Raw genomic sequence first — 13,499 nt, 5'->3', positions numbered from 1 at the left:
TTCTATTTCATCAGAGCTGTCAGAGAAGAAGAAATTCTCATTTACCCTTCTAGGTTCTTTCAGCTGGTCTAAGAATTAAATTTCCATGGGATAGACTAGCAGGAAAAAAAATCAAAGTCGTATAACATTTAGATATGAGAGAAGCCCAGGAAAACTGAGGAACTTACAGAAATTGCCAAAGCTCTGACCTTCAATATCATCTTCAGCTAAGGACTAAAGAGGATGTTGGGGGTAGTGATTTGGGACTTCAAAGGGAAAGGAGGTATTTCACATGGAAATGGAAAAGCAAATATTTGATAAATAGATATTTGTTGGCCATGCAGAAACAATGACACATGGTGTTCTGACCTCAAGGCACTGCCTGAGTTCCCCCATCACCCCTAGCAGACTTTCTCTACAGATATGGCTGGTGATATTTCTACTATGGGAACAAGCCTTTTACCTAAATTCTTTCAGGTGATAGAGGGGAAGATCAAATAATCTTTCTGAGTCTTTTGGGTATTGAATTTTCAACTGGAAACAATCACATGCTAAAGAGACATTTGATGGAGGAGGAGCAAATGTCGCTCCCCTAAAGGCACCAAGAGTCTGAAGCCACTGAGTGACACTTGGCAGAGCTCTAGGTATCTTCTAACTTTTAGTGTTGATTTAGCCAGTTTGATCCAAGGAATAGAAATGCAATACTGGAGATTTGCTAAGCTATTTCTATCTAGCCATTTCATTTTTAAAAATAAAAACTAAATGTTGCAAGGCCTTACAATGTTTTCCTTACAATGGGAGACACACTGAATCAAGCAAATGGATACAACATTCCAGAAGCAATCCTACCACTTTGAAGACTTTATTGTATTGCTGGGAATTATTCTTGTGTTTATTGAGTTTGCCTCCATTTTGAGTGTCAGTTATGAACTCCCTCTCAAGATAGCTTTTTCAAACTACACCACAGCTTTTGGCAATGCTGGATCCTTAACATACTGAGCAAGGCCAGGGATCAAACCCACATTCCCACAGACACTATGTCAGTTTCTTAACCCACTGAACCACAAGTGCAACCCTGAAGATGTCAAGACTCTTTTAGCCTGCCCATACTAATATGAGAATTTACTCCCACTAAAATACTCATAAGGGTACACTGCAGTATTGTTAACTATATACACAATGTTATACAGCAGATAATCAAAAAAAATCAAAGTTGTATAACATGTATATATGAGACATACCCAGGAAAATGGAGGAACTTACAGAAATTGACTTATTTAATCCTAGTCATCTTGCATGATTGAAATTTTATATATGTTCATTAGTAATTCCCCATAGCAATCTCACCTCTGGGTATTTATTGATAAGAATGCTATCAAGAACTCTAAAATGTTATGAATACACTGTCCCTTCTTATTAAAAAAGACGTCTTTGATCATTTTTTTCTTTTTTCTTTTTTTTTAATTTTTATTTCAGCCATACCTACAGCATATGGAAGTTTCTGGTCCAGGAATCAAACCCAAGCCACAACAATGACTATAGTCACAACAGCGATGATGCCATCTCCTTCACCCACTGAGCCACCAGGGAATTCCTACTGGTCATTTCTTAATATCTTTATGCAACATTTTATGTACTTCCATTTGGAAGTAACCACTACAGCAGACAGGATACAAAAGGATGCAAAAGGATGACTGGCTTTTTAATCTTCAGCTTTGGTGATAGTAGTTAGGAATTATTGGGTTTCAGGGGTTTCTCTATAATTCTTAAATCATTCTACTTATTTTCCAGTCTACTTACTCAGTTTCTAAAACCTATTCTGAGAACAAAATAAAACAAACAAACAAAATAAGTAGTAAGCAACTAGTTGGGAAAACAAGTAGAAAACTGAAAAAAATATACAATTTCATGCATGGGAGTTCATCCTTACATGTAAAGACTTACATCCTTATATTGGAATTATTTTCCTTTAAAATATTGCAAACTTTTATAAAATATTGTAAAATAATACATGTTTTAATGTTTTTTAAAATATTACATTGGACAAGCAGTACATATGACATATACTAAAAATATTTTAATCTAAAATTCATACATAACAGGGTATTGTGTATTTTATCTGGAAAGCCTAACCTTATTATTTTATAATAGCTTAGATCAGTGTTGATTTTTTTCAGATTTTTTTCTCTTTACTTGCAATATCCAAATACATTTTCAACTTTTCAAAATAAGAGGGATATGTAAACCTAGTCAATTTGTAAGATTTAATGTCCTAAAAATACTCCAGTTAAAAAGGGAGATAATGAATCTTTGCGGTGTAAAGAATCAGCTGTCAATGACCGTAAGAGTGTCCATGTCCAGAAGACAGAAACCATTGGAAATTACCTATAGCCAGATGATAATTGAAATCAACAATTCCTATCTATTCACCTTTAATGAAGAATTGGGTTTCTTCACCAAAATAATTTTTGCTTTTTCTTTGGGTAGGGAGAATGTATGCCTTCCTTCTCTCTTTGCCATGCTCCCTGAGGAAATAGCATATAATTGATTCACGTGATTATGCCCAAATCATCTGAGTGATTTAAAAAAATTGCCCATGGTTTTTGCTAATTATCTAGGACACGTTACACATTCTCTAGTTGAAAAATGTAAGGGACAATTAAATAAAGATACAAAATAGCATAAATGATCCCACACTTCATGGAGATCCGCATAAAAGTACTTTGCTCACCTACACAGAGTTAATGTTTAAATTAAGCATGGAAAATACTTTGACATCAATTTTATTCCAGTAAAATTAGGAGAGTTCCAAAAGTCAAAATAAATTTTAAAGGGCATTGTCATCATCGCATACAATTTTTTCTCTGAATTTATTATTCAAATGAAATATGTACTGGCACTGTGTTAAAATATATATCATTTAACTTATGTGAGAGAGATATTGTTCCCATATTCAGGCGACATCAAACTCAGATAAGCCATGTAATTTGACAAAAGCTGCATGATTGATAACTAGAAGATTTGAAGTTAAAGCCTCATATTTAAATGAGTGATATATAGGCTTTGTCCTTTTTTTTTTTTTGTCTTTTGCCTTTTTCTAGGGCCGCACCCATGGCCTGTGGAGGTTCCCAGGCTAGGGGTTCAATTGGAGCTGCAGCCACTGGCCTATGCCAGAGCCACAGCAACTTGGGATCCGAGCCGCATCTGTGACCTACACCACAGCTCACAGCAATGCCAGATCCTTAACCCACTGAGCAAGGCCAGGGATCGAACCCCGCAACCTCATGTTTCCTAGTTGGATTTGTTAACCACTGAGCCGCAGTGGGAACTCCCCTAGGCTCTGTCCTTTTATATGGCAAACATATAATAATGGTTGTATAGCAATGTGTTACTATAATGCTTATCTCAACCCTACTGTTTCCTGAGCTGAGATCCCGCAACTCTAGGGATCAGCACAACTTCACTGAGAATAAAATCTAGGAGAGTCCATTCATGGCTCAGTGGTAATGAACCCGACTAGTATCCATGAGGATGCATGTTCAATCATGTCCTTTCTTGGTGGTCAAGGATCTCACATTGCCAGGAACTGTGCTATAGACCAGCAGCTCTAGCTCTGAATCAACACCTAACCTGTGAATTTCCATATGCTACAGGCATGACCCTAAAAAGAAAAAAAAATCTAATATAAGAGAGTATGTTCCATCTCATAATATGTTACTTGTGCCCTCTTCCTATAGGACTTCCATGTGTATAAGAACTGAGGGAAATTCACTTACAGTTAGAGCTGGATCTCAACTGTACAGATGAATATGTTTTGAAAAATGTTTTATTTGTTTCTAACATATAAATTAATATATAGTTTTCATTCATATAGCTTATTTGAGTGTATCTACACTTTTGCATTTTAATTTGGCTGTTCTTTTTGTTACCATTTTTTTTGAAATTTTATACATGTGCTAGACAAAACTGCTTTTTTAAGATTTTTTTTCCTAGCAGTTTTGTTTCTTTATTTCTTTTGCCCAAGATCCTGCAGTGATACAAATCAGAGCTGTGTTACCACTCTCTCCCACCTGAGAGCTCCACAAATATGAAACAAAATTGGATGCAAGGGATGGGGTGAGTAGGAGCAGTCCTAAAATTAATGTTAGTACAAATGACCTTGTGTGGCTCAAGACCTCAGCTAAACAGAAACGCTCCCCTGAGGAGGTCATTCCAAAGGCTCAGAGCTGGCCTTCTAGGATCAGGCAAGGGTGTGGACATCCCAGGCCTGCTGCAGTCACCCTTCACTGCACAGCACATTCAGAGTGTGGGCTCTGGGTCCAAGATCATGTCTTGGTTCTACTGTGAATCAGTGCTCTTGTTTAGGTGGTTTCTCTCCCTTTATGTCTCTGTTTCTTACCAGTAATGTAGGGCTGACCTTTGGTGGGTCCCAGCTAAGTGAGCTATTAACCAAAGCCCAGCCCAAGGCCTTGGTGAAGGTCATCTCTCCTGAGAAGCATTCCCAACCCTGCCATACACTCGACTGTCCCATCTCCCTCCTTGTGTGGTGTCACCCATGTGGGAGGAGGGATCACTGTGCCCCTGTGGCAGTTCTGTTGCCTCTGTTCTCACCCCATTTGTTCTTGAATTTCTCCTGAGCAACTCAGGGAGACAGAGGTGAAACACTGGAGCCCAGCAGGTGACAAGGACCAGCTTTGAAAAGCCATGGAGGTAATGCTGCAGAGTAAAATTGATCCATCCACTAGGAGCCTGGGAGACTGGCCACCCCCAGGGAGATGTTTATGGACATGAGTGTGGGGTCTGGTTGGTCTGGACTGGGGAAACGGCCAGATGCCCTTCTGTTGGCCACTAATCTGAGGGCTAGGCTCCTTGTTGCAGAGGATCCCAATGTCCCTGTCCTCTTTCTGACCTGATTTCTGCAGTGAAATGCCACCTCTACCTCACTGAAATGCCACCCCTACCTCACTGCAACCCCTACTGTCCTGCCAGACAGAGGACTCTGGAACCATGAGTGAACAGTGTGTCTGGGCCTGTTCTGGGCTTACTGCCTGCAGTTGGCAAGAACAGGATGATCTGGATGGGGACACAGAGTAGAATGTCAGAGGTGGCCTCACTTGTTATACAGCAAAGGGATTAAACACCTCAGTGGGCAGGACATTCCCCAGCACTGAGGTCTGGCCAGGTTTGTCTTGTCATGTCGAGGGTCCGAGGGCCCCCACACAGGCCTGAGGCAACTCCCATGGGGATGGGGTGAGGCACCTGGAGGGGCAGCCTGGCCTGGGGGCTGTGCTAGACATGGAGTCAGGATACCTGGTTCTAGCTCTGTCCCCACCTGGCTGTGGCTGGAGCATAACAGTGGGATGGAGTTGGGGAAAATGGTCATGTGCGGAATTGCCAGTGGTGCTGGTGCCATAGACAGTTCTGAGCCTGTGGGGCTAACTTGCCACAGGGCATTTGGGCATGGAAGTCAAAGCCACGCCAGAGGTCCAGAACCACCTCTGCCCCAGAGGACTCTCCCTCCTCTGAGGAATTCTAAATTTCACATATGGATGTTTTTGACTGTGCCCCAGGAAGTGACAGGATTCACAATGGAGAAAACTAGGACATTGACCCCAGAGAGTTGTGGTGCCTGTCAACAAACTGATTCCTGTAAGCCCAGACTCTTGCATCTCCCCACTCAGAGAAAAGCACTAAATTTATTGACTAGTTTGTTCTTGATACTGGAAATAGTATCAACCTGGTACTCTTGCTGTTTTGTTTTCTATGTTGAACCTTTATGACAATTCTTTGATGTGGTTTCACAGTTTCTTTACATACAGTTGTGCTTTCAATTTCCCCCTCTTTGCACTAACACACAACTGTGATATTTCTACTGCCTCTCCCAGTAAATATAAAAACACTATACTATGTTGAAGGTATCTTTTAAAAATATCATTGGCAGCATTACTGAGCTTTCCATAATTGAGGTTTTACAGAGTTAAATATGTTTAAAACATGACTACATTTTTATGAAACTATAGTTTTTCAGTATTTCTACTGCCCTTTCAAATATTTCAGTTTCCGTAAAATCCAAAGCCACCAGCCATTTACTCTGCCTTCCAGGTTATCAGTGGTAAATGATTTTTTTAAATGATAAGATGAAAACTGGTTATTACACTGAGCATAGATCCAAATATATGCCCAAGAGTGGGATAGCTGGGTCACACGGTAGTTCTATGTATAGTTTTCTAAGGTACCTTCACACTGTTCTCCATAGTGGTTGTACCAGCTTACATTGCCATCATCAGGGCAGGAGGGTTCCCTTTTCTCCACACCCCCCTCCAGCATTTGTTATTTGTGGACTTATTAATGATGGGCATTAGGACTGGTGTGAGGTGGTATCTGGTAGTAGTCTGATTTTCATTTCTGTAATAATCAGGGATGTTGAGCATTTTTTCATGTGTATGTTGGCCATCTGTTATCCCTTTTATTTGACTAGCTTTCTACTGTTCAGAGAACTTTTGTAGTTATTCTATTGTTCTCCTCACAACTATCCTGTGAGGTAGTTTTGTTTATTCCTTATTTAGAGCTGGAGAGACTGCAGCACAGAGACATTTTGTTGGCTTCACTATGGTTACACAGCTCACTAATGGCCAACTCCATAAACTCTTTTATGGAGTCCCAGGTTATAGGATCTGGGCCAGAATCCTTACTCCTATATTATGCCTTTTCCTGCCAGCTGTAAAAGCTGTTACACCATTAAAATTCTTGTCCATTTCACTGTGTATCATTTATGACAGTAGTTACCTACAAAAGGGAAAAACATATGTAAATATATGTTATAGTCATATAAAAGGCCAAAAATTTTATGGTATACCAATGAAGGTCATGCTCACACATTTTCTCTCAGGCATGTGTTACTGGTATCCACTGATGGACTGAGCATCTGAATAGAACTTCATTTTAAGAGAACTGGTCCCAACTCCTATGTATTTACGCTGTCTAATTTTTTAAAAATGAATAAATACATTGGAAGCATTCAGAATGATCACCACTCCTTTAAGCCTGTAGGATGCCAGGAAAGCAACAAATCAATTTTTGCATGATTCCTCTCTCTCACTACATTTTCATGCATGAAATTATTTTTAAAACAAAAAAACGAAGCAAGTTCCCTTTAAAAACAGTCCTCTGAAACTTCAAATATGTTTGCACGTGCTTTATTTCCTATGGGAGAACTGAAGATGACAAATAATCATAAATGTTTAGAACTTCCACTTGAAAGGAAATCGTCAACATTTTGAAAGGATACATTTCAAAATCCTACTGGTTATTCTCTTTTAACTAATCTTGTCATCCTCTCAAAATTCTCAATCAACTGCATTCTATATTTATTTCCTATTACATTTTGTTTTTCAATGAAAGCTCTTCAAATTAATCACTAGAGACTTATTATACTTAAACTGAACAGAAACTTCAGGAAAAAAATTCACAGAAGCATAGAAGGAAGCAGTATATGTAAACTTTTTTTTTCTTTTTTTTTACCAAATCAGTATAACTGACTAAAGCTGTGGCTTTTGCTTTCACATTTGGCAGAAGCAAAACAAAAAAAGCATACCCTAAAGCCCCCAAATAACAAAAATCTCAAGCAAGTAGAATGTCCAACTTTATAACACAAAGTAAGATTTAAAACCTGTTCCCTCAATGATTTCTGTTGTCAGTTTGGGCATGCAGCAAATTTGCTGTTATAACTGTGAGGGAAAATAAAATATTAAGAATATGGACAATATCCTATTTAACACTAATTCAAAAACTAGGAAGAGGAAGGAGAAATAAAAAGACATCACACATAAACACCCAGAATTATCCTACATAATTAGAAAATTTTGTAGATAAATTAGTAAAAATAAATTCCCAGTAAAAACCCAAAAATCATGTCTATAAATACAATATGAAACAACCAATTTAGGGAGATGGTCATGTTTTTTCTGGAAAACAACATTTACATCTCTAGTTCTTACACCAGCAAATAACTGTGGAGGAGCAGACCAAAGTGCATAATAAGAGAGTTAAATGAGTTGTATCTGTGGTACTTTAAATGCAACTTTTCCTCAATTATTTGAAGGTTGAAACAGACTTAAACAGACTCATATGGGCCAAACAAGTCATCTGATATGCTACTGAATGGCTGAGGGTCTATTAGTTGGGTTCTTTCACTATCAAGTTCTTCTTCTGTATCATCTGTGTACTTGCTTATTTATTTATTTATTTTTGGAGTGCTGATCTAAAGACAGACTTTCTAAAGTTTCAATATCTTCAATGCCTGCAACGTAGTGGCTCATAAAAAGTATTAGAGCTTGTAGTCTTTAACATGACATAGCTAAAACAGCAGAAAGAAGTGTTTTTTTCCTCAAATAAGTTGTGTCTTTTTCTTCTCTAACAAGGGAATTATTATGTTCCAACTCCTGATCAATTTCATTCTGCGCTTTACCTAGCATGAACTCTAATTTCTGGATCCTTTCCTCTGTAGGCAAGCCCTTGTGCATGTCATGATTTATTTCTTTAACTGCAATGAAAACACTGTCATCCAGACCACCCTCCTTTCTTACTAACTTTATTTCCATGCTGTTGCCCCATTTAGAGTGACTTTTTGGACCAGAGACCTCTGTGTCGCTGCCTTTGCTGTCTGATGTGTTGGGTATGTGTTTTGGCAAAGGATCTACTAGATCAGTTTCTGGCTCAGAAAGGTGAGTTTTAGAGACCTGATGCAGATTTAACAAAAAAGAGCTTGTATTGATAATATGTCTTGTCAAACCTGTTGTTCTATTGACTGACATGCCAGCTTCAGCATCAACACAAGGGAGCAGGCCTAAGAGGGTTTCTTGTCCTTCCAGCAAGAGATTTTTCAGGGCCCGCTCTATCTGCTGATCAGTTGCTCCACAAAGAGGAGTCTTGGCTAGACAATTTTCTTGACATTTATTATGGCAAACATAAGCACAGAACATAAACTGGGAATCAGCTTTAGTCTAATTTTTTTTTTTCTTACAGTAGTCACACCAAGTTGGGTTCTGTAACTGAGTATCTTGGAAACTATGTTTATTTTCTGCTAAACCCATCTGTCCAAAAAAGTGTTCCTCTTTAGTCAAGGGATAAACCACTTCACCAAATGGAGTTCTTTTTTTTTTTTCTCTAAGTTAGTTACTACATGATGCAATTGCTCTCCTTCTTTCAAATATCTGAAATGAACAGTAATATCACCATTGAACCCATTGTCATTGAACCCATTTTGCATACTCAGATTGCGTAGTGTGGTTCTTGTGACAATGGCCTTAGGTGATGGGGCTTCCAGTCTGAATTTGGAAAAGTATTCCATGGTTGATATGTCTAAGCATTCTAAAGTCATCACTTCAAGTTTAAAGCTAACATGCCCCCAACAGACGAGACCCCATAATTTGATCTGTGTACCACACATTGTGATGCTCAATTATCTGTGGCAGGCCTCTATGTCAAAGAAACAGCTGCCTCTGGTTGTTGTCCATCTTCCTAGCTTATTACAATAAGGAATTTCTGATGATTCCCATGTTTTAGGGTCATCTGAACTGTCCTTAGGAGGATAGGAAATTTCTGAAGTCAAATCTTTCACCACTTCCTGCTTTGCTAAAAACTGTTTAGCTGCAGCTTCTTCTATGTGATCCAGATTTTTTTTCTTGCTTTTCAGTAGGTTTATCTGTAGGAGGTGGCAGCAAAACTGGGCTTTCAACAGGAATATCTCATTCTGCCCAATATGCAACCTCAGCAGAAGGCAAAGGAATTTTCACTTGCGGTCATGGTGGCACAGGCTGTTTGAAAGTGGGTCCCTGGGTGGGTTTTGATATTTGTGCTTGTTCTGTTATCTCAGAAGATTTCAGGGCTAAGGATTTATGTCCTTCTTTGGATGGCAGTTTTGGTGGTGCCAGGTGCCTTCCTATAGCTGATTTCTGGTTTTAAACTAGTGATATATTTCCAAGAGTTTTTCACAGAAAGTATTGTTGGCATACATTTGGGAATGTGCCTTAATGACTGTGCCTCATCTTTGACCTCAGTTTGTGCTCTGACATCACTCTCCGAGTCCTCAAATTCTGAATCCAGGACTCTATTTTCAGCATCTATTGCCAACCCATTTGTTTCCTCTTCATAGTTTGGCTGGCATGAGCTTGACAGAAAGTTTTCTTTCAACTATCCAAAATTATCTTGCAGCACCACACTCTGTTTTCTCTGGCCAACAGGCCTTTCATAATATACCAGGACTTGGTTGCCAGCATACTTGATAAGCTTCTACACTTGCAGTGTAGATGTAATTTTCATACCTCCAATAGCAATTAGTTGATCTTCTCACTGAATATCTGCAATTTCAGTGGGTGATTTTGGGGCCACAGTCTCAATTATGACATGCCCAGCGTATGCATCAGTTGACTGGACAAGATGAAGTGTAAATCCAACACAACACTTTGTAAATTCCCCTTTATTAATTCAACCATCTCAATAGAACTCCTTTGTTTTTTTGTGTGTTTGTTTTTTGTCTTTTTTTTTTTTTGCCATTTCTTGGGCTGCTCCCACGGCATTTGGAGGTTCCCAGGCTAGGGGTCTAATCAGAGCTGTAGCTGCCAGGTTACACCAGAGCCACAGCAATGTGGGATCCGAGCCGCGTCTGCAACCTACACCACAGCTCACGGCAATGCTGCATCGTTAACCCACTGAGCAAGGGCAGGGATCAAACCTGCAACCTCATGGTTCCTAGTCGGATTCATTAACCACTGCGCCACGACAGGAACTCCTTAGAATTCCTTTGTTTTTCTTCCCAAACACTACTGCTCAGCTCAAGTGTGCAATGAATATTTGCCTCTCTATCATAGGATCCAAAAATAAGTAACTTACTACATCTAACACTGTAACTTTAAGTCAGCCTTCTGTAAGTGCCCGTTGTTGTATATGGATATGCTCTTCATCTTCTTCAAATCCTTGCAAGAAGGAATGGGAAAAATGGCTTAAACCTCATCTTGTGACTCAAAAGTGTGTGCTTGCTCCTGATGATTTTCTTGAGCTGGTTGAGGATGATGTAGTTGAGCTGGGGCATGGACTGCCCTTGGAACTGGGACCACACCCCGAAGTCCATCAGTGGGTCCTCCACAAGGGAGGAGAACCAGTGGGTGAAGGGCATAAGGGTGAGGGAGAAGCTCAAGCTCCCCACCATTGGGGACAGCTTGATGAATAGATAGGTGGACTTGCAGAAGACCAGGTCCATGTCTCTGGCCAAGTAGAAGCCCCCATTGTGCTCCACCTCCACCTTGAAGGTAAGCTCTGCAGTGGAAGTGGTGGGCAGTGCCTACCCCTTGGGGTCCTCAGGCTCCAGGAGACTGAGGGCCCAACTGACTGGAGGAGCCAAATGTTCTTGATGAAGGGCACCCTCTTGCCCAGGAACACATCCCTCACACACATGCTCAGCCCCTCCATCAGGTGCCTGGTTGTCATGGTCTGCAGCAGCTCCTGGAACTCCACCTTGATGTTTTTGGTGACCTCCTGGCAGGCTAGTGCGGTGTTCTCAGCTCCAGGAACAGGAACAGGATGGTGGCATTGAGGAAGTAGCAGTTCTTCTGCCATCGGGGGGTGGGGATCATGTAGGTTGGGTCCTGCCACCCTCAGGGGGCCCGCTGGAGGACTCCTTAGCTGAGCTGCTGCAGCCACAATGGTACTCCCTCAGGGCTATAGTGGAAGCCATCAGCTGCATGGGTGGCCTGGTCAGGCTGTGGCTAGGGCTATTTGTGGTAAAGCAGCAAGAACTGGGTGAGGAGCATGAGGAATGAGCCAAGAATGGCCCATGCCATGATTATGAGCAGCAGCCCCATCCTGCCACCACCTCTTCCTGGGGTGCCCAGGCCCTTGCCCCTGTGCCTACTGTCTGGTTTCTTCGTGCCCCTCTCCCTGCTGCCACCATCTTGAGGACATTGGGTGGCAGGGTTGTGTGAGCAGCTCTGTTGGCCTCCTCAGGTTGCTCCTGTTGGTGCTGAAGCTGAGGTGGAGGTGGCAGCAGGGCTTTAGGGTGCAGATTTGTGCTTTCATCTGACCAATACATTGCATTTAGGAGAATTACCTTTTAGAAGATTTCATATCATATACTTTGTGATCATAAACTATAAGGACACTGTACTCCCCATTGTCAAAATTTTCATACTAATTTTGGAAATTCCTCTTATCTGAAAAATGAGTAGGTTGATTTGTTTATATTTAATGAACATTTTAATTCTGAGATGGTATTTCCCTTAGGAACCCCCGAGATAAGAAAAGTAGAGAGCCTAAGAATGATTTGGCTTTTAGATTACTATAGAACTTTGGTCTTTTTCTCCACTCTATGCTCTATTTGATTTTTTATATTTTAAAAAAATTTGGACTATGAATTTACCTGAAAAAAATTGGACACCTGGGAGCCAAGAGGACACAAAAATTTATTCTTGGATTATTAAATATATTTTAAAATGTCACATATTTAAACAACGCCATCTCTCTTTGGCAAAATAAATATGTTATATATGTGAATAAGTACAAGACTGAGTGGCAATGCCTATCATCCTTGAAAGTATTGTGACAATACTTATCATCCTTGAAAGAAGATATTAGGATTAAAACCATTGTCATTTCTGTTCTGTGCAAAAGGCTCTGGGGACTTATTTCTAGCATTTATTGTGATTTTCCCATGTACTGTTCACTGCATAAATATTTTGTTATAAGTATTGCCTTATCTGATTCTCACAAGATCCCTTTAATAGGCATTTTTATTATGCTTGGTCATAATGTTAGAATCCAAGTGTTTGAAAATTTTTAATAACTTTTCCCCATCACATAATATAACTAAGTAGAAAACCCTGGATTTGTACCTAGGTCTCTACGAATGTGGAGTTAGTGTTTTTACTCATTTCACTTCATTGTCTCTCCTGCTTTGATCCAAGAACAAGTTGATAACTGCTGAACCATATATTTATTTTCTTTACTTTTAATAAAAAGTCATTGGTGCAATGGCCTTATATGAATGGTCTTACTTATATTCTTATTTTCTTAGTGGCAGCCTGTAGCTGGATATGGAATTCATTTGTGCAGACCGTTTTGGAATGTCTGATATACTGGAAGCATAATTGAATGTTTAAAATAAGCAAAGGACAGATATTCATATACACAATCATATATTTGTAATATTAACATTGTTAATTAACTTTTTAGCTATAAGTGGCATTTGTAACAGTGAACTTATTTTTAATTCATATATTAAGCTTCATTATTCTTTTACTGTCCTTTTTTTTTGTCTTTTTAGGGCATATGGAAGTTCCCAGGCTAGGTGTCAACCAGGCTAGGTGTCAGATTGGAGCTACAGCTGCTGGCCTATGCCAGAGCCACAGCAAGCCAGACCTGAGCTGCATCTGCGACCTATACCACAGCTCACAGCAGTGCTGGATCCTTAGCCCACTGAGCAATGCCAGGGATCAAACCTGAAACCTCATGGTTCCTAGTTGGATTCA

General features: G+C 39.9%; 1 pseudogene; it reads right to left on the bottom strand.

Annotated features, from left to right (window-relative positions):
• Positions 1-8,092: 8,092 nt before the first annotated feature.
• LOC110258531 (PDZ domain-containing protein 8-like) lies at positions 8,093-11,837 on the bottom strand (annotated as a pseudogene).
• Between the last annotated feature and the right edge of the window lie 1,662 nt (positions 11,838-13,499).

The sequence above is a fragment of the Sus scrofa genome, chromosome 10 (genome assembly GCF_054392235.1).
Source record: "Sus scrofa isolate SSC_HxYL_T2T_F1_AM1 chromosome 10, Sscrofa_HxYL_maternal_Yorkshire_Landrace_v2.0, whole genome shotgun sequence".
NCBI classification, from domain to species: domain Eukaryota; kingdom Metazoa; phylum Chordata; class Mammalia; order Artiodactyla; family Suidae; genus Sus; species Sus scrofa.
Note: the sequence above shows the minus strand (reverse complement) of the source record. Positions and strands in the feature narration are given on the sequence as shown.